Source organism: Ascaphus truei, chromosome 2, assembly GCF_040206685.1.
Source record: "Ascaphus truei isolate aAscTru1 chromosome 2, aAscTru1.hap1, whole genome shotgun sequence".
NCBI lineage: Eukaryota > Metazoa > Chordata > Amphibia > Anura > Ascaphidae > Ascaphus > Ascaphus truei.
Genome location: NC_134484.1, coordinates 200,780,490 through 200,807,038, shown reverse-complemented (window position 1 = coordinate 200,807,038; position 26,549 = coordinate 200,780,490).

Below are 26,549 nucleotides of genomic sequence, written 5' to 3'. Positions count from 1 at the left end.
ATATAAAATGTAAGTGGAATTACAGTTAGATAGTTTTTATGTTTTTGAGCAGAGTTCATGTTCTGTATTTATGGGGGAGGGAATTATTTCCCTACCACTCTTCCTAATGAAAATACATGTATTCTTCCATGTACAGTGAAGCCCTAGCCACAAAAGCTTTTCCCATAGCAGAAAATATTGTTAAGGTATACTGCTTTCACATCCGACCCTCTATACGCAGCATAATACTTATTGGTGTGTAGAGATCAGTGGTGTAATAAGCTTATGGAGCTGGAAGTGCATTGAAATACTCTGTACACTGCTCATTTTTGGAAGGATTTAAAATTAAATATTACCACCCTAGAAAGTGAACTATATTTTAATTAACCTTTATTAAAACTGAAACCGGAGTGTCAATCAATTTTTAACAATATGCTGTACAGTATGTAGCGACAGATGTGAGGGACGGGATGAGATGGGATGGGATGGGACGGGACGGGGGAGGGGAGGGCACACACCAGAGATAAGGGGGGAGGCATGGGAGACATGGGGGGAGACATGAGAGACAAGGGGGGAGGCATTAGAGGGCATGAGACTACTTACCTCTGTGCAGAAAAGGAAGGGCGGGCTTGACTGCTCAGCTCATATAAACGTCACATTGGTCTACTACAGACAATCACATTGGGGATATAGTTTCCACAATCTGATTGGCTGAAGTACCACGTGAGGCAGTCATTTTAGCTTTAGTGATGTCATGTTAAAGGGAAAGGCAGCACAGCCATTCTGATTGGCTGGCTTCACTTCCTTTACATGACGTCACTTCCCAAAAAGAGCACATGATTCCCACAGCCAATCACTGGTGTGAGAACCATTTGCCAATCAAATGTAATGTCACAGGCCATATTTAAGGCCGTGACGGCTCATTTGAGCTCAAGAAGCCTGCAAGGCAACATCGTGGATCTAACATGGGATTGGATTGACAGATGAAGAAATAAGATAAAGAAACAAGATAAGAAAAGAAAGAAATGGTCACAGATGAAGAAAGAAGATGGGGATACCAGATGAAAGAAAGAAGAATTTTGTTACCTGGTTTGGATCTTCAACGTGGATGGCGTCGAATTGTGTTCCGTGACGTCACCGAAGGAGAGCTTGCTGATTCCCCGGAATTCGGAGGGCCAACGCTTCTAAAGGTAAGATCAATATTAAATGTATGTAATTTTATTTTTACAGGTTTTTGGATTGTATTTTTGTATTTTTATGTTTTTTAATGCCCATTGACTGCTAATGTATTAATCTGTACCTGTTTATGGTACAGATGAATACTGTGGTTGTCAAAATGCATTTTTTGGCAAATGCATTTCTTCTATTGACTGTTATATTTTCTATGTATGTTTATTGTTTTGATTAAATTGTTAATGGCTTGTTTTGATTTGTATTTTTTTACAAATTGTTTAGCGTTTTTATTTAATGATGTAATTTGTTGGCTAATGGTTAAATTTATGTGTTTGCCTAGTGGATGTATTAATTAATTGATGTGTTGGTTACTGCTTTTACAGTATACTGTTGTGATGGCTTGTGTTGATTTCTATTTTTTTACAGACTGTTGGGTGTTTTTATTTAATGATGTACTGTATTTTGTTGGCTAATGGTTTAATTTATGTGTTGCCTAGTAGATGTATTAATTAATTGATGTGTTGGCTACTGCTTTTATATATGGAATCTATTGTTTGGTTAGCGGTGTGAATTCTTTAATTGATTGTCTAGTGGTGTGATAATATTTAATTGATTGGCTAGTGGTTTTATTTCTTTAATTGATTGGGTGCTAGTGGCTTTATTTATGTAATTGATTGATTGCCTATTGCTTTTAAAGTTACAGTTTGGGGGTTTAGGTGCTTGTTGTATACTGTTGGTTTTATTATTGTGTATTTTGGATAGTCAGGCTTTTGTATTAGAGTGACCATTGACTGCTATAGTACAGTACCTTATCATGCCCATATTATATGGGTATGATGAACTACTATAACAATCAATGGGTACAAGGTGGGTATAGTGGGTCAGGGGTGAGTGATTAGGCCTCCAGGGTGGGTAGCGGGCCAGGGTGATTTAACCCCTTAATTACTATAGCGGGTTTTAGCCGCAAAGGTGATTAAGGGGCTAGGGGCCATTAGAATGTATTTTGCTATGTTTTTTTTCTGGCAACGGAGGACATGGACCTGCAGTAAGCTGACGAGGATGCCCTTCATATTGCCAGGGGTAAGTAGAAGGGTTTAATTTACTTTATTTATGCTGCATGGCTAATGTTGTGTTTAATAATGGGCAAATAATCTATTATCCATATCTGGATAATAGTTATTTTGCCCGTTACTGAACTGTATGTGTTTGGTGGGGATGTATTTATTGAAATGTAGGCCATGTTTATTTTTTTAAATACAGAAATAGTTCTGCAGGCCTGTGAGGACCCCCGGACACCGCCGAGGCCCCCTAGGCGCCCACGGGGACCACCTGAGGACCCACGGGGGACACCTGCAGGGAAGAACCGGGGCCCCAGACCTATGGGGGCCCTGGGCAACCTCAGGGACCACTTGAGGGCCCCCAGACATCAGACACCCATGGGAACAACCTGAGGGCCCCCAGACCCCCGTGGGAACCGCTCGAGGGCCCCCAGACACCCACAGGGACCACCCATTAATCCTATTGGGGCCTCTGGGGACTGCGGGGACCACCTGGAGGCCACAGAGCCTATATGGGGACCACTAGTAGGCCCCCAGACACCCGTGGGGGCCCACACTGTGAGGCCTGTGGACACCCACTGGCCTGTGGTATTAATCCTGTATTTATAAATAAATATTGGTATTACAGTATGTGGGGTCACGGGGTGGGTTGTGGGTTGTGTATTTGTGCTCCCTACATATTTAATTTGAAACATTACAGTAATGTATCAGGGGGTCTCTGGAGCTGAACCGCATTGATTTCAAGTTCGGGGACCCCCTGCTTCCCGAGATACAGGCTGCATTATGGGGTGCTGGTATCTCCTATGCAGGGAAATTTCTTGCGTCACTTGATCGGGACTTTCAATACATAGGAGATACAGGCCCCGTTATGGGGGGCCAGTATCTCGGGTAGTAGGGCACCCCGGACTTGAAATCAATGCGGTTCAGCTCCGGAGACCCCCTACTACATTACGGTAATGTTTAAAATTAAATAAAACCCCCATGATCGCCTGTGAGAGGCAAGCAGTAGAGTTACTGATTCAGCCTCTCTCTTACTGCACGTCTATTACAGAAAGGCAGACCCCGGTAGGACTCACACAGCAGGGACCCCTTCTGTGTTAATCTGATGGGCCATTATAGTCTGCCCCGGCAAAACTAGTGAGGATCACGGGGAAATCTCGACATTCATTTCGAGATTTGTTCGACTAACGGCCGCTGCATTGGTAACGCTTGTTAAGTGCACTTTCCAAGCGATATTGCATGTGTACCTATTCAGAGAGCTTCGATAACGTCAAAATCACGTGGAAATAGCTTTTCAGACAAGCCGCTTGGTAGCTCAAAAAATGCTGAAACTCACATTTTTTGCCAGGAACTGTTCCTCAGGTAGCTTTGATATGCACATTGCTCCTTAAACTCGCATTTGTTTTTCCCACAACCTAAAGCATGATCAGATCGCATTCGAAATGTGCATCTGATGGAGTATAATTTATTTTTACTACATAGGATTGATGCCGTGGGACTGCTTCAATCGTATGTAATAAAATTATTTTACAGCCAGCTTCATTACCTTAGTGGCTAACCACTAAGATAATGAAGATATTAAATAGCAGTACCTGATTTGTTGTATTGTATTGTATTGTATGTCTTTATTTATATAGCGCCATTAATGTACATAGCGCTTCACAGTAGTAATACATGTGGTAATCAAATAAATAACAAATAATATAAATAACAGATCATGGGAATAAGTGCTTTAGACATAAACGTAACATTAAGGAAGAGGAGTCCCTGCCCCGAGGAGCTTACAGTCTAATTGGTAAGTAGGGAGAACGTACAGAGACAGTAGGAGGGAGTTCTGGTAAGTGCGTCTGCAGGGGGCCAAGCTTTATGTATCATGTGTTCAGAATATTCACAGTGCTATTCATATGCTTCTTTAAGCAAGTGTGTCTTAAGGTGGGTCTTAAAGGTGGATAGAGAGGGTGCTAGTCGGGTCTGAGGGGAAGGGCATTCCAGAGGTGTGGGGCAGTCAGTGAAAAAGGTTTAAGGCGGGAGAGGGCTTTAGATACAAAGGGGGTAGAAAGAAGACATCCTTGAGCAGAACGCAAGAGTCGGGATGGTGCATAGCGAGAAATTAGGGCTGAGATGTAAGGAGGGGCAGAAGAGTGTAAAGCTTTAAAAGTGAGGAGAAGAATGGAGTGTGAGATGCGGGATTTGATCGGAAGCCAGGAGAGGGATTTCATGAGGGGAGATGCTGAGACAGATCTACAGTAGGAAAGAGTAGAGTGATTCTGGCAGCAGCATTTAGGATAGATTGTAGGGGAGACAGGTGAGAGGCAGGAAGGCCGGACAGCAGGAGGTTACAGTAATCAAGACGGGAGCGAATGAGGGCCTGAGTCAGAGTTTTAGCAGTCGAGCAACAGAAGAAAGGGCGTATCTTTGTTATATAGCGGAGGAAAAAGCGACAAGTTTTAGAAATGTTTTGAATGTGAGGGGCGAATGTGAGAGAGGAGTCGAGTGTGACCCCTAGGCAGCGTGCTTGGGCTACTGGGTGAATGATCGTAGTTCCAACAGTAATGTGGAAGGAGGTAGCAGGGCCAGGTTTGGGAGGAAGTATGAGGAGCTCTGTTTTAGCCATGTTGAGTTTAAGGCGGCGGAGGGCCATCCAGGATGATATAGCAGAGAGACATTCAGAAACTTTGGTTTGTACAGCAGGTGTAAGGTCGGGTGTTGAAAAGTATATTTGTGTGTCGTCAGCATAGAGGTGATATTTAAACCCAAAAGATGTTATTAGGTCACCTAGAGAGAGTGTGTACAGAGAAAAGAGAAGAGGTCCCAGGACAGAGCCCTGGGGTACCCCCACAGAGAGATCAATAGAGGAGGAGGTGTTAGCAGAAGAGACACTGAAAGTACGATGGGAGAGGTAGGATGAGATCAAGGATAGAGCTTTGTTCCGAATACCAAGAGTATGGAGAATATGAAGGAGAAGAGGGTGGTCCACGGTGTCAAATGCTGCAGAGAGGTCGAGTAATATGAGCAGAGTGTAATGACCTCTGCCTTTGGCAGCATGGAGGTCGTCAGTTATTTTAGTGAGGGCTGTTTCCGTGGAGTGAGCAGTGCGGAAGCCAGATTGTAGAAGGTCTAGGAGAGAATAGGTGTTGAGAAATGGAGCAAGCGAGAGAATACAAGACATTCAAGGAGTTTAGAGGCAAAAGGCAGGAGGGAGACAGGTCGATAGTTAGAAAGACAGGTAGGGTCAATCTTGCTGTTTGTGAGTAATGGTATGCCTGTTGCATGTTTGAAGGAGGATGGAAAGGTTCCAGAGCAGAGGGAGGAGTTAAAAATGTGTGTGAGCGTAGGGATTATAGTAGGAGCAAGAGGTTTTAGGAGATGGGACGGAATGGGGTCAAGAGGGCAAGTGGTAGAGGGAGAAGAGGCGATCAACACTGACACATCCTCCTCTGAGACAGTGGAAAAAGAGTCAAGGAAGGCAGGAGGAGAATTGGGAAGAGGTGTAGGATGGGAGGCAGAAACAGAGGGGATGTTCTGCCATATGGATTCCACCTTTTCCTTCAAATAGTCAGCAAAGTCCTGAGCGGAGATGGAGGAAGGAGAGGCAGCTGACGGTGGTTTGAGTAGAGTATCAAAGACAGAGAACAGTCGGCGTGGGTTAGACTTGTGCATCTTGATTAGTGCAGAAAAGTAGGCTTGTTTAGCTTGCGAGAGGGCAAAGTTGAAATAGGATAGCATAAATTTGTAGTGAATGAAGTCTGCGAGAGTGTGAGACTTCCTCCAGAGGCGTTCAGAGGAACGAGTGGAGGAACGCAGCATGCCTGTGTGGGAATTTAGCCAGGGTCTAGGGTTAGAAGGGCGAGTGCGACAGAGAGAAAGCGGGGCATGTAGATCAAGAGACGAGGACAAGACAGAGTTGTAGTTCTTGACCAGGTTGTCGTGGTCTGTAGCAGAGCTCATAGAGGAGAGGGAGCGTAAAGTGGATACAAAGTCAGGTAAGTGAATAGAGCGCAGGTTTCTGCAGAACCGGGGGGTAGATGGAGGTGGAGAAGGGGAAAAGCGAGATAGAGAGAATGAGATGAGATGATGGTCAGAGAGAGGAAAAGGGGAAATGGAGAAATCGGAGAGAGAGAGAATTTCTTAGTGAAAACCAGGTCTAAGTAGTGGCCATCCTTGTGGGTGCTGGCTGCAGTCCACTGTTGAAGGCCAAAAGAAGAGGTTGAGAAAGAAAGCGGGAAGCCCAAGGGAGAGAGGGGTCATCAATGTGGCAATTGAAGTCCCCAAGGAGAAGAACAGTGGAGTCTGAGGAGAGGAAGAAATAGAGCCAAGATTCAAAGTGAGAGAGAAAGGCAGAAGGGGGATGAGTAGAGGTAGGTGGGCGATAGATGACCGCCACATGGACAGGGAGAGGAGAGAAAATCTGGACAGTGTGAGCCTCAAAGGAGGGAAAAGCAAGAGAGGGATGAATAGGAAGGGTTCGGTAACGACAGAGAGAGGAGAGCAGGAGCCCCATGCCTCCACCCCTGCCATCAGTGTGCGGAGTGTGGGAGACGGAAAGGCCACCATAGGAGAGGGCAGCTTCCAGAGCAGAGTTAGACTGAGTGAGCCAGGTCTCAGTTATAGCAAATAGGAGCAGAGAGTGAGAGATAAAAAAGTCATGTACAGAGAGGAACTTGTTAGAAAGGGAGCGAGCATTCCAAAGGGCACAGGAGAAAGGGAGAGAGGAGGGAGGGTGGCAGGGGATGGGTATGAGGTTGGAGGGGTTGACACCAGAAGGAGTAGAGTTTGCAATTGGCAGGCGAGGACGAGCGCATGTAGGAATAAGACAGGGACCAGGATTGGGAGAAATATCCCCAGAAGCAAGGAGGAGAAGCATGGATAGATAGAGGATGTGTGAGGATGATTTGTAGGGGTGTTTTTTAGTGCAGGGGATATAGCTGTGTGGTGTCATAGGACGCAGGTGAGAAAGGAGTTCATGTGAACAGAGAAGTGGTGAAGGAAGGAGAGATGGAGATATATGAATGGAGTTAGAAACATACTGATGCTGGTAAAAAGAAGTGCATAATTTGAGAAGAAGTGAAGGCACAGCAAATATAAATGGTAAAGGCAGCATCACAGCAGTAATGATGCAGTCTGGTATAGATGATACCAGGTGGTGGGTGAAGCTTGTAGTTGCCCCAGGTCGGGTGTTTAGGCCTTTCCGTGAGGGTTAAGCTAGGGGTTCCCCTCAGAGAACTAGAGGCATCCCAAGGTGTTCCCCAAGTATACAGCTGTGACGCGGTTACCGGAAGTGACGTCAGGGACCCAGACGGATGCGGAAGACATCACCGGCGTGTAGCAGAACAACGGAGCGGTGAGATCGCGAATCACAACAACCCCTTGTATATTGCTACTCTGCCTGTATACCATCTCCTTCTTGTAAGCCTCCATTTGTGAGCTTTTATTGTGTTATAAATTCTTTGCGACCTGCACCGTGGTCTGCTTTCTCTTTTTTCGAGACTGCTGAGAATTTCTACCCTTATCATCCAGGGACATGAAGAGTACTGGCTAGCATACTGCTCTTGATTTTCTGCTCTATTGTCAGTAGACATTTCGGAGCCCCGCTTTTCACAAATTTCACTTACTGTGTTTAATATTGCATTATGTGATTTTTTTCTTTTTTATGGCTGCAACATCGCTCCCCTGGGATTTGGAGAGCTGTGTATATTTAGACTTCTGGAACAGTCTATACGAGAGGGTTGAATGACGTTGGTTTGCCTTTTATTTAACACTTATATCACCCCAATCTTTACACTTTTTGTGGTGAATCCTATTTTATTTTATTTAAGGTTGATATTTACACTCATCTATTCACTTATATATTATTGCACAGAGCACTTCTAGTGGGAAGGGTTAGAGTGCCATCCAGTTTTTTATGTAATACAAGAATATGTTTGTCCCTGAAATGGATGTCTGAGAATTAGCAGTGGTCACACTAGGTACTGCACAGGAATCAGAGAAAGATACACTGGTCTCTGAAGTGAGTATTTGAGAATCAGCAAGGGCTAAACAAGGTACTGCAAATGAATCAGAGAAAGTTATGCTTATCTCTGATGTGGGAGTCAGAGGAGCAACAATAGGTATACCAGATCCTGTGGAAACTTTGATGGCAAGAACCTTGGAAACAAAGATGGGTTTATCCAACATTGCATGGAACCCAGCAGTAGGGGTACTTTTCATGGAACAATCAGAACTAGTTATATTTAACCAGGAAGGGCATTGGTGAAAGGTCTGCTTGTCACTGAAGTGGGTGTCTGAGAATCCACAGTAGGTATACCAGATACTATGGGAACATTTGTGGCAATAGCGTTAGAAACAGTCAAAGGAAACTCCGACATTGCAGGCGAATCAGAGAAAGTTGATTTTAAAGCAGGAGTTTTAGCATTAATAATAGGTAATGTACATACATACATACATACATACATACAGGGACAAGCAATGGTTGTTTTGCGAAATGGTTGCTTTTATGTATTTTAAATGTATTTTGCTTATTTGTTTACAAATGTTTAGCCTATTTTTTTATTTTTTATTTAGTACGATGGCATTTTTAGTGGTTTTTTAATTGTTTATTTTAGAGGCGGGGGTTGATGTTTGCTTTTTAATAGTGGCTTCTTTTTGGTATTTTTATTTTGTCTGATGGTGTTTATTTGAAGATTTATTTTATTTATTCATGGTTTTGTTTTGATGTTTTAATTGTTATTTCGGGTTTTTATTTTGGAATGGATTAATTGATTTGTTGTAATTTTGTTCTGTTTAGTTCTTTATATGTTTTAATTTTCTGATTGTTTTGATTGCATTGGATCTTGTTTGTGATTGTATTTTTTAGGTTGTCCATTGACTGGCATAGTGTTAAATGATGCCCATATTATATGGGCATGATGTACCCACTGTGCCATTCAATTGTTTTATTGGCCTTTGTTGTCTATTTAGTTGGCTATGCAATGTGTGTTATTTTGCAATGTAATGTGTTTTATTTTTCAATGTAATGTGTTTTATTTGGGCCTGTTTTTTTATTCCTTCGCCATTTCTTGCTATAGTGGTATGAGCATGATAACCACTGTACCAATAAATGGGTGACGGGTGGGGGTAGTTGCCTGGGGTGGGTGGTTATGCCTCCTGGGTGGGTAGTGGCAGAGGGTGGGTTAACCCCTTAATTACTATAGCGGTTACTAACCGCTAAGGTGATTTAGGGGTTAAGGGAAATTAGATTATCTTTTTTTTATGTACTGTTTTGTTTGTGGCAACGGAGGACATGGACGGTGATGAGGATGAGGATGGTCTTTATCGTGGCAGCCTGGCAGGGGTGAGTGCAAAATTTAATTATTTTATTTATGCTGCTTAATGTTGTATTTTAAATGGACAAATGCACTATTATCCATATCTGGATAATATTAATTTTGGCCATTATTGTACTGTATGTGTTAGGGGGTGGGGAGGTGTATTTATTTAAAAGTATTGTTTTTGGAGGGGGGCACAGGATTGGTACTGCAGGTCAGCGGGGACCCCCAGACACAAAATAATTGGACACTGACACAATTTTCATAATTTTGACTCTGTACGCCACCACAATTGATTTAAAATTAAACAACCGAGATGCAATAGAAGTGCAGACTCTCAGCTTTAATTCAAGGGGTTGAACAAAAATATCGTATGAAACGTTTAGGAATTGCAACCATTTTCATACACTTATTTCAGGGGCTCAAATGTAATTGGACAAATTAACACAATCATAAATAAAATGTTCATTTTTAATACTTTGTCGAGAATCATTTGCAGGCAATGACTGCTTGAAGTCTGAAACACATGGACATTACCAAACGCTGGGTTTCCTCCTTTGTGATGCTTTGCCAGGCCTTTACTGCAGCTGTCTTCAGTTGTTTGTTCGTGGGTCTTTCTGCCTTAAGTTTTGTCTTCAGTAAGTGAAATGCATGCTCGATCGGGTTGACATCAGGTGATTGACTCGGCCATTGCAGAATATTCCACTTCTTTGCCTTAAAAAACTCCTGGGTTGCTTTCGCAGTATGTTTTGGGTCATTGTCCATCTGTAAAGTGAAGCGCCGTCCAATCAACTTCACTGAATTTGTCTGAATCTGAGCAGACAATATATCCCTATACACTTCAGAATTCATCTGGCTGCTTCTGTTTTCTGTCACATCATCAATAAACACTAGTGACCCAGTGTTATTGTAAGTCATGCATGCCCATGCCATCACACTACCTCTACCGTGTTTTACAGATTATGTGGTATGCTTCGGATCATGAGCCGTTCCAAGCCTTCTCCATACTTTTTTCTTCCCATCATTCTGGTACAGGTTGATCTTAGTTTCATCTGTCCAAAGAATGCTGTTCCACAACTGGGCTGGCTTTTTTAGATATTGTTTGTCAAAGTCTAATCTTGAGGCTTATGAATGGTTTGCACCTTGTGGTGAACCCTCTGTATTTGCTCTCGTGAAGTCTTCTCTTTATGGTAGACTTGGATAATGATATGCCTACCTCCTTTTTTTTTGCAGCATAAGGATGCCCTGTTTCACTTTCATTGAGAGCTCCTTTGACCGCATGTTGTGGGTTCACAGCAACAGCTTCCAAATGCGAATGCCACACCTGGAATCAACTCCAGACCTTTTACCTGCTTAATTGATGATGAAATAACGAAGGAATAGCCCACACCTGTCCATGAAACAGCTTTTAAGTCAATTGTCCAATTACATTTGGTCCCTTGAAAAAGAGGAGGCTACATATTAAAGAGATGTAATTCCTAAACCCATCCTCCAATTTGGATGTGAATACCCTCACATTAAAGCTGATAGACTGCACTTTAAGCCCATATTCATTATTTAACCGTAACTTGAATTTATTTTGGTACACAGCCGAAATAACAAAACTTGTATCAGTGTCGAATTATTTCCGGACCTAACTGTATGTGAACAATTTCCTGCAAAACTGGCATTTGTCAAGAGATAGTTTCAATTCACGGTTTCTCAATCAGTCCAGCACTTTCATCAGATGAGCCTCATGTTCCTCTAATATCCTCCTGAACACTATAAGGGTATCTAGGTACACTTGTACCTCCAACAGATTCATATCCCCCACCATTTAGCCTCTGAAAAGTGGCAGGCGCCACTGTCACTTTTTAGGGCATACGTTTGAGATAGTAGAACCCCAGGGGGCATATTCTCCTTGTCTAATGCATGGAGATCTGGTAGTAACCACTTAGAAGGTTGAAGACCAACAACCACTTGCTTCTGGTGAGGCATTCCAATGCATCTTCTGTTTTGGGCAAAGGATACTGGTCCAGGGTAGTCTGTTTAGTCAACGTACGGTAATCTATACACATCAGCTTGCTCCATTCTTCTCTTCATTTATGGCCATGTCATTGACTGTGTCAGGGATCCCAGTTACTAAAATGGTTTAATCACATTCTAGGCCTTCCCTTGGACACCAGTCACTTAAAATGGCAGCATTCATTGCGGCTAGATACTTTTTATAAACAGCAGGGGGTGCTGTGGGGTGCACGTCTCCTTGGTTAAGACAAGAACATTCCAGAACAATCTAGGGCTGAGCAGGGGAAAATGCATATTTTGTTGTCTGACCTTTACTGTTAATCAGGGGAGGGTTTTTGTATTATATACACCAAAAATCTCATGAGTGCCTCCAATGTAACCCCTCTTCATCTCCTCATATGTATTAATATTATATCCTAGAATGGGGGCCTGAGTCCACCTCCCCTCTACCTGAGATAGAATAAACAGCTGGCGGGAAACCAGGCTGGGATCAGACAATGCAGAAGGACATATACTTTATGAATAACAGTACTTTAGAAGTAGAGAACACAGAAATCACAAACAGTGGCCCACAGAATCAGAGGACCATGAACAATACTTATGGCAATGGTACAGAAGGAACAGTAATGTACCCTGCTGCACAATTGTTCCACAGTGTCTCTTACTCAGTCCTGATGGCTATCTGATGGGACACTGTTGGTGCTGGTACATCATTGGAGCTCATGTAGAGGTGTATGTGTTAACAGTTGCAGGCCTGGCACTTTGCAAATAATGGCAGTAGCTGTGTAGTTTGAAAGGATACTGATGTGTTGCAGGGACAATCCCCTGGATGCATTTCAACTTGGTCTACTCACAGCTTCAGAACCCCAGCTTCCTCCATTTCCCTTTCATCAGATGATGTACTCGCCTGGATTATATCCGATGTCTCCGGTACATGGTGTTCTGCCAGACTAGGAAGGCTCTGCTGCCGTGTTCTCACTCACTGGGCTCCTCTGGACATGTACTGCTGCGGCCGAGTTTATTCGAGCATTTGCCCGTTCTCGGCCGCAGCAGTAACCTGGCGCGCGCCGGAGGGTGCCGGGCGCACGCCGAAGCAGCGGAAGAGCGCCCTCCGATCGGGGCGCTCTCCCTCCCGCTGCCGGGTCCGTCGGGTCCCCCGGAACCCCCTGCCGCCGTCCCCCACATCGCGGGACACCAGGGCTCCCTCGGGGAGCCCTGGACGCGCGTGCAGGGGGCGCTGACACCCGATGACGCGTGACCGCGCATCGGTGACGCACGGCACGCCGAGGGAGTGGGGCTAGCAAGCCGGGGCATCCCCCGGCTTGCGGAACTAACCCTGCTCGGATTAAGTGTGTCGGTAGTGTATTCTCCCTCTGACTCTTTGTGGGTCTCTCCTGCTTGCTCAGGTGCTCCTCAACCTATATATCTCTCCATTCCTCCTCCTGTGTCCTATGACCTCAGTCCTTTTCTTGGCCATTGGCCAGAGGGTATGTCCATCACTATACTTATGTGTTTTCGTAGGGGTATTACATATCTTCAACATACTTTAGTAACACTTTGCAGCTTATATGTGACACAATGTACTGCTACTGATTGGCATCCTTTTGATCTTTTTTTATGCTAATCCCTTAAAGTACCAATCCACGTTCTCACTATTTTTTTAGTTTTTCCCCCCTTACCTGAACTGAGAGGTCCCCTGGAGCTAGTCCGTGGTCTCCTAACCTTTCCATGTGACTATGGGTTTGTATCCATTGGGCAATAATACTTGCCCGAGGGTCACAAAATGACTGTGGGGTCAGGCTTCCTCTGGAAGCCAATTAAAACCGGCAATATCATTAGGGGATCACATTGCGACTTTCTGTTGGCGACCATGTTTGTCGTTTTTCAAGAAACTAAAAAAACTTAAATGTACATTTTTCTGGGATCCAGGCGGCTCCCAGAAGTGGGGCAGACCTGCGCCAACAGACTCCTTAGTTCAGGCTTGGAAAAGGTCATTTTTGGGGGGGATTGTTGCTTTAACGGCACCGATCATTATAACAGCCCCATCCGTCCCAAGGCCTACAAGTCATTTTCTATTTCTCCAAATCTAAACCTAATTTTCTAAACACATTGTCAATACTGTTGAGATAACCTGAAGCTGTGCTATTTTGCAGAGTAGAGATTACTAAAAATTATTATTTTACATTGTTATACTTTAAGTGTCTTGTTGTCACGGCTGTGCTCGCCACAAACCTGGGTCGGACCGCGTGGCTGAGGTGAGGTTGTAAAAGCACCGACCTTAGACCGCGCAGGCTGATCCGCATTGCGCAGTTCGTAGTCATACGTAGCAGGATCAGGATAGGAGAAGACAGCATCGTCGGTGGACACGCCAGGGTCAGGACTGGAGACATCAGGGTAAACGTTGTTCAAGCAGGAGTTCGGCAACAGGTAGTCAGGAGAGCCCCGCTTCAGCTTAGGAGCGCGGGAGTGGCTTCTGCGCGTACGGCGACCATGGCCCATGGTACTGGTCTCAGGAGGTGGTAGACAGACCAGAGTAGCACACCGCCTAGCTGCACTGGTAAACCAGTGCTTCAGCGCAAGAGTCCTGAGCGGGCTGGGAAATCCTCCATTTCAGCGCAGGAACCAGGACACGGCCTCTGCAATAGGGAAAGACCAGCAGGCCCCAGGAACCAGGAAGCTGAAGAAACACAGGGGAAACCTCCGCTTCAGCACAGGCGACAGGAACAGACCGCTGTGTGAATATAGCAGCCGGTCACAGTAAACAAGGAGCTGAAGTAACAAGGAGAGTACTCAGCTTCAGCACAGGAAACAGGAACTGACCGCTGCATGAGACTAGCAGCCGGTCACAGGAACCAGGGAGCTGAAGACAACAAGGAGAGTACTCCGCTTCAGCACAGGAACAGACCGCTGCGTGACACTAGCAGCCGGTCTCAGGAACCAAGGAGACAGACAAGACAAGGCTTGTGGCAGAACACAGCGACATCCAGGAAGGACTATGCTCGGCAGGGAGCATTGTGGGAAAGCAGTACTTAAAGGTCAGAGAACCAATGGCAGAAGGGGCGTGTGGCAGTATTGCTTTGGTGAGTGAATCCAGGCTGCAGTAAATATCAGGGGAAGTGTTCCAGGACTGCACATGTCTGCAAGGTAAGGCAACCAGTAAACCGAGGAGCGGATTCCTTACACTTGTAAAATTTGTCCTCAGTAGTACACCTTTCAGTTGAACCATCTAATATTGAACTCTTGACATCTGCCACAATATCTTCACATATGTAATTTGTTTACAAATTCTTTACATTGCTTATGGCTGGTATACTTTTACTTCAACATTGATTTTAGATGCCAACTCAATTAAGATTCCCATATCTCTGAGTGGCTTGTTATTTGAGCAACGTACTGTGCCACACTCAACCATGTCTTAAGATAGTGAAACATCTTCTCATCCTTTCTTTTTTAGTTTTAACAAAGATGAGTATTTTCTGTTTTTTTTCCGGCTTTTAGTGCCTCAACACATTTGAGATGGGGCCCCAAATACATTATGAAATCTAAAGGTTTCCTGAAGGAAGGGCTCCTTGAATTTTTGGGTTGGATCACAATGCAATGGGAAGCCACCAAACTTCTGTCCTTGTCCCTAACTACTTGTTTTGACCACGGGGAGCCTGGAAGGAAGGCTGGGGGAAAAACATACCTGGGATGAGTAGAAATTCAGGGGAGATGAGTGCTATAATTTTTTTTTAATCAGGTTTGACTGATCCTGGTTAGAATAGTGAGTTTATTAGCTAGTCCGGGGACCGCTTGCTTAGTAAAGCACCTGCTTAGGCACAACAGGTGGTACAGCTGTCAATCATCACAGGTGTATCTTTGTAATAACATTATGATTTAGTCAATTGTTTTTTTTATTTCTAACAAGTATTTATTGTATGCTTTAAAGTTTTTTGTTGTATCGTGTATATCCTGGCATTACCCGAGATGGTTCCTTTCCAGCACACATGCTCATTCTTCCATGTTATAATTGGTGCATTTTCTATATCCGTTGCAGTCCCAATACATTTCATGACTTAGAAGAAACCACAGAGCAAAAAAGACAGGGAAAATAGAAAATAATATTATGGAAGAGAAAGCAATTCACAGACAAAAAAAATACTTTGTGTACTGTGTAGCATTGTAATGACTGCAGGGTACTGAAGGTTATTAGGCCTCTAGAGCCTTATTATTAGACGCGAAGTAAAATAGAAACAGGATCCAAGTAATAGGTACTGTAATACTCAGGATTTATTCAGATATATTATAGGATGTTGAATACGTGCTTTAAAATCTACAAGATTTTCTTGTGTTGGTGATCTGCATGTGTCTATTGTGCACACTAGGTGGCGTATTTGATCTTTTGTATAAAAACAGATACGACTGAAAAATTAGCAGCACAATGTGTCTGAGTGGCATATTTTGAAGCTCTGGAGGCGTTCAAGATATGGTCGAATTGGACAGCTAGACGCCTTATATTATGATTATTTCCATTGATTATAGAAATGATTATTTCTATTGATTATACTGAATATAATCTAATATCAGATGCCAAACATACCATAACAAAGATTACATTTCATCATCTCTATGGAATATGCCAGTGATCCACGTGATACCATATCCAGGAAAGATGTATCGACACACTGATATGCTTAAAATCACAAATTTACACATTCTCTCCTCCAACTCTCCAACTCCCCTCCTAGCAGTTTTTCCATGTCATATTAATTACTCATCTGTCTCTTGGGTTTCTCGGTTTTTCTCCCTTACATCCTCCTATGGCTTTCACTAGTGGACTGCTTCCAGCACCCATAATGATGGCCACTTCGTAGCACTTGTCTTCACTAAAAACTGTTGTCTTTCTGACTTCTCTATCACCTTATTTCCATTCGTTGACCATCATCTAATCTCCTTTGCTGTCTACAATTTATCTTCCACTACTCTTCCTGTCTCCCCACACAATTCCAGGGACATGCAATCAATAGATCATTACATTCTAGAAAACTCCCTCAGCTATAAACTGTCTTCAGTAGCTTCTATTGACCATAACAATCTAGTCCCCACTAACAGCTCTATCTTTTCCAACTACCAGTACCAGCAAGCTTCCCTTCTTCTACACCACTCTCGCTGCTCAAACACTGTCTCAATACTCAGACATGTGTAGCACCTTGTTCCCCCACAGTGAGATCATATAGCTACCGGTGTATTCTGTTGCGGGTGCATACCTGTTAGGTAGAACAGAAGGCCTGAGATCTCCGTGATAGTATAGGGAGACATCAGGACAGGCTATCAATGATGGTTCATCGGTCAGCGCAGCGCCTCCAGCCCAGGAAGATCCTGGTGCAGCCAGGATGATCCTCAGGGGCAACTCTTCTTGGTTGTTCACACTCCAGACATCACACCAGAGAGGGTATAACTGGAGCTTATTAGGTTCAGCACATCAGTACATGTTCCATTCCCTGAAGACAGTACCCTGGTCATGAGGCCCCGAGCACCCCTCCCCACAAGGGCAAGGCCTCAGCCCACTCCTATCCAGGAGAGACTGTCTTCTGCTTCATCCACACAGGGAGATTAGCACAGAAATAACTCCCAGAACCCTTACTCTAACCTCTAGAGGGAAACCCCCTTATTCCCAGGGGAGTGGCTTGTAAGCCGGCCTCCTATCAGTCACAGGCCCCCCTTGTAATATAATGCTACTCCTGAACTATATTAGGTAACACACATATAACAATACAACCAAACCATGCAGGATTTGCTCCCAACACTGCCCACTCTTTACTGGGACATATATATATATATATATATATATATATATATATATATATATATATATATATATATATATATATATATGTAGCCGAATCCCCCTACCCTACCTCTGGTGTGAGGGATCTGTTTAATGGTTCCACTGAGCTCTACGCGATCGGGAGGTGGGGGCGGTCATGTTGCGAGTTGCGCATGCACAGTACGGTGAGGTGCGCATGCGCAGTGGAGGAGGCAGTGGCCATCTTAGTGTAGCTCTGCAGATGTAGCCACAGAATTACAAGTACCAGAATCCATAGAGGGAGGGACTGTACCACATGGGACTGCCCAGCCAATATGATTGTAGCTAGGGGGAAAACAGCACGCCAGTCCTGACAGAGGAGCCAAAGGAGAAGGTAGTGTCCAGGGAGCAGTGCTTCCTGGGCTAGGCCTAGCCTTGCCCCTAGGCCACGGTTAGGCCCTGAGACACCAGTAGAGGAGTGTTGCAGGGAAGGCCCCAGATAGGGACTCTTCCCTTTATTGTTATTTCTGCACCAGTGACCTGGACGGCCACGCGGTGCTCTGCGACCTGGGATCAGGTCGCAGATCTTCAGAGCATTCAGGTGAGACCCTCCAACTGGAGCTCACCCTGCGTGGCGGATCAGGACACTTAGGAGAGAGGGGATTTGTGTTGGAGGCCCTGCAGTGTGGAACCTGCTCCAACTCACTACGCCAACCAGCACCTGGGTACTAGAGCCCAGTAACTGTTTGTGCATAAACTATAATGTTAAAAGGGGACGATAGACAGCACTCTGATGGTGTTAAATATATGCAATTGCAGGGTGCACGGAACAAAAGGGGACCCTTATTCCGCTGTATAGTACTAACAAATCTACGTAAGTACCAGCACTCACTGTCTAATAGCTAAATGATGAAAACAGTTGTAATGCAGAATAAACATTTAATAATAAAATGAACCAGAAATAAATCAAATGTGTTTGCAGAAACCAGTATCACAAATGGGCATGTCACAAAGTGAGGGGGGGGGGGGGGGGGAGAAGGAAAAGGGGAAAAAACATGAAACATAAGGAATATACACAAAAAAAACGGAGAACGGAAAGTATGCTAGGGGGGCGACGTTTCGAGGGACTACCTCTTCATCTGGCCCATTCCCCCTGGTCCAAAAGGACCAAGAGGTACTTCCCTAAGCCTCCCTTCCCCTATACCTGGTCAAATCAGACACCCCTGAAAATAGCTAGTAAACATATAGTGTAAGCTAAATACAGCTAAACAGCTAATAGCAGGGCAGCAAGAATCCACTAATGGTACAGTTAAAGCTGAACACAGCTTGCAAGAAAGCAGCTTGCAAATGAGCACAAAGAGTCCACACAGTCAGTGAAAGGTTAATGAGAAAAATAAATGAAGTGGTCAAACCCTCAGTGGCTCTGCTCCTTCAGCTGCTCGTGTGGAGTGCCTTTGAAATGTAACCAACAACAGCAATTCCACAGCATATGAGAGATAGTTTTTTTTTTTTTTTTTACCAAGATAATTAATCTGTTGTACAAACAAAAAGAAAGCTTTGGAGCCACAATGCAAGGGTGGAATGACTGTGGGTCTGAATGACCTGTAGCCGGGCCAAAAAGTATTATGGAAATACAATATAGATCAGATGAGACCGTGTCTGTCTTAGATATTCACTGGTAGATCATGGGAAGAAGAGTATCGCATTGCAAGGGGAACTTGGTTTGTCGTCATTTGACCACTGACCTACTCCTTCAGCCCTAATTACTTAACTATAGACACTTTTAAACATGACATTTTCTGGTACAAAGGGTAAACATAATCATGTTTATAAATATTAAAGCAGCGAAACATGTGAAATCTTATGTTTCTGTTCAAAATAAATCAGTTCTGTATTATTAGAGAATAGTGACTGTTTTTAATTTTTTTATTATTCAACTCTTAAAGCTGCAGACCAATCAATAACTCTATTCTGTACTATGAGAAAATACTTGTAGCATTTTTTTAAAAACAACTCTGAATTACATTTTTAATGTATTATAATATAACAAGCATTTTTTGTTTCTATAGCAACCATTTACAAAGTCACATCCTCTTTTGAAACAAGCTCTGGCACACCCCTTTTTGAGCCCTGCCCCCTCTCTAGCAGTATACCAATTGTATCTAGTGACTGCCTGGTCACATTATCTTCCCCACAGAACTTTGCATCTTTGGTCCTCTTCTGCTGCACTGACAGCCATTTAGTGAACCCTTGAGTCGAATCTTGCAATCGATCGCAGGAGAACGGATCTATCAGCAACAAAGCTAATTACTTATCATTGTGTGGATTGTATTGATGCACATATTAAAGGGAAAATAAAATGTAAAAAAAAAAACCAGCAGCTTGGACTGCTGCTTCAATGTCATTTTTAATGAGTTTCAAATAGTAATGTACCGAGTACCGAGTAATTACCCGGTACCCGGCACTTTTTTCGGAACCTGGAAATTACCCGGACCCGGCACCAGGAAGCTGGGACCGGCGCCGGGTATTTCCGTTCTGCTACCTCTTACCTGCAGCCGGCGGCAGAGGGTGAGGTAGACTGCTGCGGATTGTGAGGAGGACCACAGCGACATTGTGGGAGCAGCGGCAGACATCCTGTGGCGGTGAATGCAGAGGATGTCCTTGTTTAGCCGGTGGGAGCAGCGGAACACATCACCGCTGGTTTAATGATGCTGGTGGGAGCCGGGGAACATGTGACCGGAGCAGGAGCTCCTCCCTGGCTGTCCAATAGTAACGCTCCTGCTCTGGTCACATGGTTCCTCGGCTCCCACTGGCATCAGCTGTGTTGTGTTCCGCTGCTCTCACCGGCTCAACAAGGACGTCCTCTGCTGCCACCGCCACCAGGATGTCTTCCACTGCTCCCACAAAGTTGCTGTGGTCCTCCTCACGCTCCGTAGCGGCCTTCCTCACCCTCTGCCACTGGCTGCAAGTAAGAGGGAGCAGAACGGAAATACCTGGCGCCGGTCATGGCAACACTGCCCTGCTTGGGATAATTTGTTGCAAATGTTCCCAGCAGTTTTAGCTGTAAACCATAATGATTGATAATGTTACCTTAGTAATATAAGGATACATTGTAGCTGCTGAGGTACACTGACTGAAACGGCCATTATGTTAGGCACACACTCAGGATTTTGACAGGTTTATAACAGGACCACAAAATAATTGCCACCTTAGGTAAGAATGCAGAATTTTACATCGTCCCATACTTTACACATGCAAATAATTTTAAAAAAAGGGGTGGGGGGGGGGGGGGAGTTGGGAAGTAGTATTGCTGCTTTAAAGCACAATATTTTTTCGTAGTGTATTTTTCATCCCATTAACAGTGTTCAGATCATGGGGGCTATTCTAGTAGCTCCGAAGTTTGTCAATCCGTGTGTCTAAAGAGCCCTTTTAGATCGGATTGGCATGCTTTGCTATTCTGTTAGCCCTTCACGCATGTCCAATCCATGTGGATTTTTAAGAAGCGGTCTCACTCTGGCTCTGCCAATCTGATCGGTTTGTCAAAAAAGCCTCAAATTCGCATTTGTTTTTACGACAATTCTTATCGCTTTGTTATGCAAACCGCTTCTTAAAACTCCCATCTTTTTTCACGCCACCTCAAGGGTGCGAGATTGATATTGCTAGTGCCTCCCAGAGCCGGGAATATGGGTTTTGCTGAGAGAGAGCACAACCCATATCTCAGCAGAACCCACACTGTATGTCAGACTGGGGCTGGCGTTAGCACCACCTCATGTCATTCCGCTTCTAAAGCACGAACAATGTGAGCAATTTGGCTGTTAAACCATGCAGTTTGTCACTTTTTATAGACATGGTTCAAACCAGGGGTGTGCAAACTGGGGGGGGAGGGGGCACGGTGCATACAGAGGCCCCACTCTCTTACCCAGGGCATTTAAATTAAATGACTGGGACAGTACAAGGCCTCTGTACTCTATCCTACCTTGGCTAAGAAGACGCGGTGCTTTAGCGACACAGCATCAAATGACACAGCGGGGTCATGTGACATCACATCACATGACCCCCAGAATCATTTGCTGCTTTAGAAAGGCAAGGGGGGGGGGGAGGTGTGAGCATAGGAGGAGCGGTGGCAGGGGGTCGCAGCTCCAAAACTTTGCGCACCGCTGGTTTAAACCATGCGATTTGCAATAGAGAATATATTTTTTTGGTCACATTTCATTCCGCGTCTTCTGAACATGCCAAACCGCGCAGTTTGGCAATGACAACTTCGGAGCTACGAGAATAGGCCCCTATGTCTCTCTAATCTGTATAAACGAAACATGATTATCAGAACTAATTTGGAACACAGCATTCAAACATATCCAAGTCTCACACCGTTCTCCCAAGATACTGGAAGCTAATATGCTAACGATCCTTTTAGGAGATGACAACAACAAAAAAGATCTTACATGTTATCAATCAAGATCAAAAACTGTGCTTTTGACACTAAATTGATGCTAAAAATACATTTTGTACGTGCTTCAGTGCATTGAAGGTACTTTTTGTCAGTTGTGACTGGTTTAGTGCTTCATGTGTTAGCTTATGACTTATGAGCTTATTAAATATAGTCCAGAGGGGCCCTTTCTGACTATATTTAATAAGCCCCCTAGGGAGTGTCCACAGGAGGTTAAAGTCGGGAGGTCAGTACAATGCTAAAACATCACGTTGCAGGGGAAATAAAGTAGATTCTTGGCTATATTAGGCCCAGTAGGGAACTGTTTATTTGTCATTATGTAAAACATGAACATTTCATCAGACAACACCCCTTCATTGCTATATGATGGATACATGTGCAAAATGTCACAGCTAAGAAGTTGGTCATATATATATATATATATATATATATATATATATATATATATATGCAGTGCTTGACAAATCACCCAAAAATCTACTCGCCGAACCAAAAAATCTACTCGCCACCTAGTCCCGCCCCCAACCCCGCCTCTAGTCCCGCCCCCAACCCCGCCTCTAATCCTGCCCCCAGCCCCGCATTTAAAAAAAACCATAAATGAAATAAATTTAATGAATTTCTAGTAAGAACATTCGTTTTTGACATAAGTTTATTTATTGAATTACATTATACTACAATTAGTCCTGGTTTTGTGTGTGTGTATGTGTGTGTATAAATGTCGAATCTAGAAAAAAAAGCCAGATGTGAATGACTAGTTTCCTGCACCCCTTAACTAGTGCCTGGATGCCCCCGCTTCAGAATATTTAAAGCAGCAATCCCACCTGGGATCTTACCTGATCCGCAGACCCTCAATGTCCAGGTACCTCATTCCCACAATGTTATAAGTTGGAGGGGATGTGTTCCCTATCTGTCTTCTGGGTTACGGGGGATTCCAATGTCTTCTGTGTGAAGCTTGAGTCAGATCTGGAAGAAAGCAGTATAGGTTATTTCGGTGTAGTATAGGGCAATTAAGATATACAGGGTAAATAAAATATCCAGATCCAGATTGTGAGACAGAGAGAGGGTGAGACTGAGAGAGGGCGAGACAGAGAGAGGGTGAGACAGAGAGAGGGTGAGACAGAGAGAGGGTGAGACAGAGAGAGAGAGAGAGAGGGTGAGAGAGAGACGGAGAGAGGGTGAGAGAGAGACGGAGAGAGGGTGAGAGAGAGACGGAGAGAGGGTGAGAGGGGAGACGGAGAGAGGGTGAGAGAGAGACGAGAGAGGGTGAGAGAGAGATGGAGAGATGGTGAGAGAGGGTGAGAGAGAGACAGAGAGAGGGTGAGAGAGAGACCGAGAGAGGGTGAGAGAGAGACGGAGAGAGGGTGAGAGAAAGGGTGAGAGGGAGAGAGAGAGGGAGAGAGGGAGAGACAGACGGAGAGAGGGTGACTGTGGGGGGATGGGGTGACTGGGTGGGGTGATGGGGTGACTGGGTGGGGTGATGGGGTGACTGGGTGGGGTGATGGGGTGGGTGATTGGGTGGGGTGACTGGGTGGGTGATTGGGTGGGGATTACTGACTGACTGGGTGGGGATTACTGACTGTCTGACTGGGTGGGGTGACTGGGCAGGGGGGTGGGATGACTGACTGGGTGGGGGGGTGACTGACTGGGTGGGGGGGTATGACTGACTGACTGGGTGGGGGGGGTATGACTGACTGGGTGGAGGGGGGTATGACTGGGTGGGGGGGTATGACTGGGTGGGGGGGTATGACTGGGTGGGGGGGTATGACTGACTGACTGGGTGGGGGTGTATGACTGACTGGGTGGAGGGCGTATGACTGGGTGGGGGAGGGGGTATGACTGGGTGGGGGGGGTATGACTGACTGACTGGGTGGGGGGGTATGACTGACTGGGTGGAGGGGGTATGACTGGGTGGGGGGTATGACTGGGTGGGGGGGTATGACTTGACTGACTGGGTGGGGGTGTATGACTGACTGGGTGGAGGGGGTATGACTGGTGGGGGAGGGGGTATGACTGGGTGGGGGGGGTTATGACTGACTGGGTGGGGGAGGTCATGACTGACTGGGTGGGGGGGGTATGACTGACTGGGTGGGGGGTATGACTGACTGGGTGGAGGGGTATGACTTACTGGGTGGGGGGGTATGACTGACTGGGTGGGGGGGTATGACTGACTGGTGGGTGGGGGGTATGACTGACTGGGTGGGGGGGTATGACTGACTGGGTGGGGGGGGTATGACTGACTGGGTGGGGGGGGTATGACTGACTGAGGGGGTTATGACTGACTGGGTGGGGGGGGTATGACTTACTGGGTGGGGGGGAGTATGACTGACTGGGTGGGGGGGGGAGTATGACTGACTGGGTGGGGTGGGGGGATGACTGGGTGGGGTGGGGGGATGACTGACTGGGTGGGATGGGGGGATGACTGACTGGGTGGGGTGGGGGGATGACTGACTGGGTGGGGTGGGGGGATGACTGACTGGGTGGGGTGGGGGGATGACTGACTGGGTGGGGTGGGGGGATGACTGACTGGGTGGGGTGGGGGATGACTGGGTGGGGTGGGGGGATGACTGGGTGGGGTGGGGGGATGACGGGGTGGGGGGATGACTGGGTGGGGTGGGGGAGGTACCTTTGGTGTCCTACACGTTCACACACACACACACACACACACACACTCTCTCATACACACACTCTCTGTGTGGGGGGGGGGGGGGGTAGCGGATGCAGCCACAGGAGCGGAACCGGAGGGCAAGCAGGAAATCCCCTGCCCCGCGCGAGCAGCACGGGGACAGGAGCGGAGACCAAAGGGGAAGCAGGTTTGGGGGGGGGGGACATTCCCCGCTGTCATCTCCTGCCCCGCGCGAGCAGCCACGGGGACAGGAGCGGAGACCAAAGGGGAAGCAGGTTTGGGGGGGGGGACATTCCCCGCTGTCATCTCCTGCCCCGGGCGTGCAGCCACGGGGACAGGAGCGGAACCGGAGGGCAAGCGGGACGGGGGAGTGGGTGGGGGGGAAATCCCCTGCCGTCATCTCCTGCCCCGCGCGAGCAGCAACGGGGACAGGAGCGGAGACTGAGGGGATGAGAAGGGAAGCGCGAGCAGGAGACAGGGACCGCGCACGCGAGGAGCAGCCATTACTTACCCCTGCAGAGAAGGGCTCCATTCCGCGTCACGACCGCGTCACGGCCAATCAGCCAGGAAGATATTTTTTTATTTATTTATTTATTTTTTTAAATTTGTGGGGGGGTGGGGAAGCGGAGACAGCCACGGGGACCGAGGGGAACACCCCTGCTGGCATCGGGAGCAGCCACGGGCACTGGGGGAAAGCGGGGACCGTAGGGCAACCGGGACGGGGGAACATCGCCCGCTGTCATCTCCTGCCCCGCGCGAGCAGCCACAGGGACAGGAGCAGAACCGGAGGGCAAGCGGGGCAGGGGGGGGGGGAGAAATCCCCTGCTGTCTTCTCTTGCCCGACAGGAGCGGAGACTGGAGGGGATGAGGAGGGAAGCGCGGGCAGGAGACGGCGACGGACTGCGCGCGCGAGGAGAAGCCATTACCCCTGCAGAGAAGGGCTCCATTCCGCGTCACGACCAATTGGCCGATCAGCCAGGAGGATATTTTTTTTATTTTTTTTTTTTTAAATTTGCGCAGAGCAGGGGGAAAAAGTAGCTGGCCACGGGCCAATTTCCGTTCGCGCCTGGCGAGTGGGCGACCGGGTTTGTCGAGCACTGTATATATGTGTGTGTGTGTATATATATATATATATATATATATATATATATATATATATATATATATATATATATATATATATATATATATATATATATATATATATATAATTACTATTTTTCTGCAGCTCTTTTCTACCATTTCCCCCCTGAAATAAATGACAGCCTGTGACCTGGATTTATGTAGCGTTTTATGCAAGTTTATGAATTAAAATGTATATGAAAAAAAAATATATGAAAAACTTAATTTGTCAAAGAGTCAACTGGATATAACAGGTTAATTATTGAGTTAAATGCATGTATCAATCGATCATTCTCAGCGATTAATTCCTTGTAATTTGTCAAATTGAATTCAAGCATCCCTAGGCACTGATCCACATACTTTGTTGATCAATCTGAGGAGCAACCTTAGACAACCCATGGAATTGGCTTGTGCTGATTGTTGAATCAGAACAAGAGCACACTCTAGAATTTGTGTGCCAATACTTCTCTTTCCTAGAGAAAACACACTATCACTGAGTGGAGCGTGGATGGACTGCATTGTTCCTGGCAAGGCTTGAATGCAAGGGTTTAATAGTAGATGTTTATTTTAACAAAAAATGGCCAACTGTATTAGGTAATTCATTTGGTGTCAAAGCTTTTAATAATTACAAAAATGTATGGAGAAGTTCGTATGTGGCTTTCTTTAATACCAACATGTTTAAATAACGGAAGAAACTCTTACAGAAACTAGTGTGGTAAAACATGAACGTACACTGCATTGTTTCCCAATTCACCAGACAGCTAGCTTACACTAGGGGACTTCTCCACACGTATATACTAATATTATGTCCAGGTATCTGTGAAATAGCAGTGTTCCAGTTGTCATTAAAAATAGTACGAGAGTGCAAGTGAACATGGTCCCTCTCAAAAAGCAAAGGCCTTTAGAAATGACTGGGGGATGTTCTGAAGAACGGCAGCTGCCCAGAAACCTAAATCACTTTTTCTATTCTGTTACTCTACTCCTGTATACTGTACGTCCAGTCAAATGGACATTGAAGCAGACTTTTGCTCTTGCAGTGTGCGTGTGTGCTCCA